This window comes from Equus przewalskii, chromosome 29, assembly GCF_037783145.1.
Source record: "Equus przewalskii isolate Varuska chromosome 29, EquPr2, whole genome shotgun sequence".
In the NCBI taxonomy this organism is placed as follows: Eukaryota; Metazoa; Chordata; class Mammalia; order Perissodactyla; family Equidae; genus Equus; species Equus przewalskii.
Genome location: NC_091859.1, coordinates 20,695,738 through 20,700,898, shown reverse-complemented (window position 1 = coordinate 20,700,898; position 5,161 = coordinate 20,695,738). Strand labels below are relative to the sequence as shown.

General features: G+C 41.2%; 1 long non-coding RNA gene across 2 annotated transcripts in view; it reads left to right on the top strand.

Annotated features, from left to right (window-relative positions):
* Positions 1–1,566: 1,566 nt before the first annotated feature.
* The window catches only part of LOC139080234 (uncharacterized), a 36,164-nt gene continuing 32,569 nt past the window's right edge, over positions 1,567–5,161 (top strand). For both annotated transcript variants that reach the window (XR_011534559.1, XR_011534560.1), the window contains exon 1: positions 1,567–1,805. This is a non-coding gene — a long non-coding RNA (uncharacterized lncRNA). The remainder of the gene's footprint in view (positions 1,806–5,161) is intronic.

Below are 5,161 nucleotides of genomic sequence, written 5' to 3'. Positions count from 1 at the left end.
GCAGTGTCTTTTGTGCCTTTTTGCCCTTAACTTTGTCATTTATCAACTGCAAAATAGAAGCTTACAGACATGGGTAATTGAAGTAAACTTCTGTTGAGAGAGCTGCCTGGTGTACAGTTCCCCCTTGCCCCAGTGGTCGTGTCTGTGCTTCGTGACTCTGCCCCGCTACCATAGGATGTGGTTCTTATAGGAAGGGAGAAGGTGAAGGAGGGGGTACTTAGGAAACGGTCTAATTTGCAGCAATCTCTGACTCTGGTTAAGTAATCTTAGTGTCTCTAGGAATGAAAGCAACAGGCAGCCACCTTGGATGCTAACCTGATTTTTTTTGAAGCCAAAGTTATATATCTAGATAACAGATGCTTGAATCAAGCTAGAAGATCACAGCTTCTGTCTTAAGTCCTAGACCTGAGTTAATTCCTAGGACCAGAACCCTTGATTTAAGGGCTGTGCTGTAATAATTGCTATGTGTACTATGAACATTCCACCCAGCTACTCTTCAGGTGATGTATACTTGAAAAAGAAATATCCAGAATTTTCAGGGGTCAGTGGACACTTATTCCAAATTAGCACCAACTTTGGGGGTATTGAGAACACTATGGTCAGAACAGAGGTTAGGGGAGACAGATTGGACCCAATTCCAGTAAGCCCACTGGAACACTGAACTCTCCCCTTTTCCCCATCGCATGGTTTATTTCCTCAACTCCTAAGTGTAGATGGGATGGATGTCCTTTGCAGAATCTCAACATTGGCTACCTGCCCTGAGGAATATGTGTTCCTGTGGTAGAAGGCAAAGGGAAATGCATGGAGCATTCCTTCCCTACCAAAATAACAAGTGAAAAAGCAGTATATCTCTGGGTAATTACAGAAGTTAGTACAACCATCAAAGGGTAGAAAGATACAAATGTGGTAGTTCCTATCATATCCTCAAGTGTATGGTGTATTTCCCTTTGACCAGTGAGAAAAGTTGATGGGCCTTGGAGAATGACCATGGCCTCTACAATACAACTTAATCTTGAGGTGATCCAAATTGTAGCTGCTGTTCCTGAAATGGTCTTTTATTGGAGCAACTTGGTACAGCCTCTGGCATTTGATATGTAACTATTGGTCCAACCACTGCGTTTTTATCCATTTTGGTTTGTAGAGTCCACCAGCAGTTGTTTGCTTTTACCCGGCAGAGACAGAAATAGCTTCATAAATCTGTCCCATGGATGTCAACTGTAGGCATTTGCTACACAAGGGCATTTAATGCCTCACCAACCATAGGATGTCACGTTAGTCCAATATGTTGATGTAGAGTAGGGAATACCAGATGCCCAAATGCCTTGGTAAGCCATGTATATGCCAAAGGATGGAATCTGAGTCTTGGAGAAGTACAGGCACTTGACTCCTTAGTAAGATTCCCAAGGATTCAATGGTCTAGCACGTGTGAGATAGCCCCTCCAGTGTTCAGGACAAATTACTACACCTTGCCTGTTTTACAGCTGAGAAGGGTACAGTACCTCGTAGTGCCCTAGATTTTAGAGACAGCATATAACACGCAGGTTTCTGCACTTGTTTATTTACCAGGTGACCTGAAAATCTGGCAGTGCAAAAACGGTCTCTGTAGGAAGCCCATGCTGCCATCCAAGCAGCTCCACTGCTCAGCCCTCTCAGAATATCTGGAAGATTGGAATGCTTACTGAAGTCAGAAACACATCTCTCCAGGAGAATCACAGTGGAAGCCCACAGGATTTTGGAGCAAGGCCATGACCCCCTTCAGGAAGATTACTATTTTCCTTTGGAGAAACAGCTCCAATTTGCTATTGGTATGTTGGAGACCATGGGACACCAGGTGCTCTCTGATCCACCTACTCATACAGTTGACCATTTCCAGTAGTACTCCATCACCCAGTACATGGGACCAGGAAGGCACATTTAGTTTGTGTGAGCAGATTTCTTCCCATTTGTGCCGTTAACTACCCTATTCCCACACCTTGCCCCTACCAATCTGTCCCTCTGCCCTCTTGGAGAGTTGTTGGCCAATTAACTAAGAATGAAAAAAAGTTAAGCCTGGCTTTAGATGTTGTTGGACAATGTGTACTGTTGTATACCACAGCCCGTATTAGCAGTTGTCTTGAAGGGCACATCTCAGTAGGCAGGATTTCAAGCAATGCCTCTTATCAGGTACTTTGACTTGAGGGAACAAGACCTGAGTGAGGGTCTGTAACCACTCACTGGCTAGATGGTCTGAGACTTGGAAAGAGCAACATTGAAAATTGGGGTGAAGGTTTTGGGAAGGGCTTTGCAAGGGCTTTGAGGATTGGACCTGGAAAATGGGGAGATTTAGAATAAAGCAGCCAGATGCTTACAGGATTACCTCTCAAGCACAAATCCTTGTCTCACTGTTGGCTTCTGGGGAACCCAACATAAATCACACATCTAAGACCAGCAGCCTTGTGGTGGCAAGTTCATTTCGTTGGACTTCTTCCATTTTGGAGGAAGCTGTTTGTTATAGAAACAGGAATGTATTCTGAATTTGGATCTGCTTTCCTTGCCTATCATACCTTGGCTAACACCAACATTCATGGGTTTAGAATGCCTTCTGCTTTATCATACATGAGACAGTGCCCCTGACCAAGAAAGAAAAGAGCAATGAACTCGTGTCCGTGGGAGTCCTTGCTTGTGTTTGTGATGTGCCCCTGTCCCCCTCTGAGACATCATCTTTCTCATTTCTCCCTCTATCACCCATCATATGTCCATCACACCAAACTTCTGTCTATTTTTTAAGCAGCCAGGTTCATTCTTGTCTTGGGGCCTTTGCACATGCTGTTCCTACTATCTGGAATAGTAATGTCTTGGTCTTGCTCTGTTTTGTGTCACTGATGTCTCACTTTACCAATATCACCTCTTCAGCAAGATGTTCTGTGTCCATCTAATCTAAAGCAGCCCCCTCAAAACTTCCTATTATTCTTTCATTTTATTCATATAAATTTGCTTGTTTTATTTTCTTCATAGTACTTATATTCCTTTTTGAGAAAAGACATGGACTTCCAGTAAATTATTCCAGTAACTAATCTGTGTTCGGCATTTACTGAACACCTACTATCTACCTGAAGTAAAATCGTATCGATCAGATTTAATAATTTTGCTAGAGGTAAGATAACAACTGAAACTAAACAGCAGCAGTCCTGAACAGCAAATTCTGAAATTTCAGGAAGTAAAAGCCCTCGTGGGAAATGACATTAAACATGCAAATAGTTATAAATAGGAAAGTGAAAATGTTTCATTGAGCAATTTTTATAAGAGAAGGAAAAAAGTGCACTAAATTGCCATGATGTCATGCTGTGTTTCCAAAAATAATGGTGATTATTTCAAGGGTTTGTAATCACTTGTGTGATCGGCTTGCAAAGACCTCCAGGCCTGCATCCATCCGTGCTTTAAATCATGCTCCTGCATATGGAGAAATCCTATTTATAACATTCTCCTCAAATAAAGGTTGTTTTGTACACTGGCGCCAAGTGTCCATCAGGATAAAATGCAGTTGCATTGTAAGTGCACAGTAATCAAGCCACATTTGTCAGCTCTGGCTCCAGGAAGGTAATGTCTGTGTATATTCCTAAGACTTATGGAAATAATGGAATTACAGAAGTGGACATGTAGTGGCAGATTGTTTAACAAACGCATTGGTTCAGAACTAGTCTTAGAAAATTGTTTTCCAGGCTGATATCTGGTGTTGATCTAGCCCTCCTGGTCCAGAGCAAAGAGGACACATAAGGACCATTGTGTTGCACATCTCACCTGTGGGAATACCATATGAATGGTGTCCCTTGGAGTTGTGCAACATGTTAGTTCTGGGTTATCCACCAGGATGTGTCAGGGAGAGAATCCTGGAAATTCCTGGAAAGCGTATGTCTGGACATCTGTTGTTTGTGCTTGCCCAGCATCCCTTTTCCTTTCTTCTGTCATAGAAGACTGACTTCTCTTGGAGACCATCCCTCCCCTGCTTTCAACCATATGGGTCAGTGGATTTGCACCACTCTCTATTTCTCAGAGTATTGTATCCCACCGGCTTCAGTGATTGGTTCAGGAATGAATAAGTGACCCAAAACAAGCCAATGAAACTCAAGTCCAGGACTTTATTTGGAAATACTGGAAAATAGAATTCCTCATTCTATGAGATTGAAGCTTGGAGATATTTGCCAGGTATGGCTTGGAGGCACTACACCAAGGAAGGCAGCCTGAAAGTAAAGTCAATGCAAAGGAAAGAGTAGCCAAGAGAAGGAACAAGACAGATTTGACACATGGCTCCAGATGTGCCTGAGGCCAGAATTTGCTTAGATTTTCCAGTTATGTGAACCTAATAAGTTTCCCTAACTTTTTCAGTTATGTGAACCTAAGAAGTTTCCCTAACTTTTTTTCTGAACCTAGAATAACTTAGGCTTTTTAAATTTGCAACTGAATGTCCTTACTGGTATAACATCCTTATGATTTTATTACTTCTCTGTAGTAATGAAATTTGTTATTGGTATGCACCATCTTCCTTGCTAGATGTAGCCCTGATTATGAGTTTACTGATTCTTAAATATGGGCTAATTAAGAACCAGTGGTGTTTGTTAGGATTTATTATTGTAAACAAATAGCCTTATTTTAAAAACTTAAGGTTTGTGTTGAAGTGGATGCATACATTCCATGAAGCCTCTGTGTGTGCATTTGAGGATATATCCAGGTCTTTAAAATTCCTGTAAGCGATGGCTCTTCTGGATGATTACAGTTAGGGAAAGGTCTGCAGATTTGCAGATTTGGCTGCATGTAGCCTGGACTTGGAACTTTGAGGCACAATAAAATTGCTAAAAAATTGACGATCATTTTTATGTCACTAAATAAGGCTAAGCATCAACCTCACAATCTTAGGTGATTTATGCTTTTCAAAGCAATAGAAAGAGGATGAAAAATTATGTGCTAGAAAATCTGCTTCCTAATTTGAAATTTAAATACTAAGTTACCATGAAAAATTATTTTCATATTCATGAAAAGCTATCTCTTTGCAGGTAGGATTAATAAATTTGTAATGTTAAGAGTTTCATCTAAGGCAACACAAATCACTAGAACCGTTAACTCTAACTTGAGCTGGGTGGAAAAAACAAAAAAATTGCTTATGGAAGAAGCAATTGGCCCTATAAAG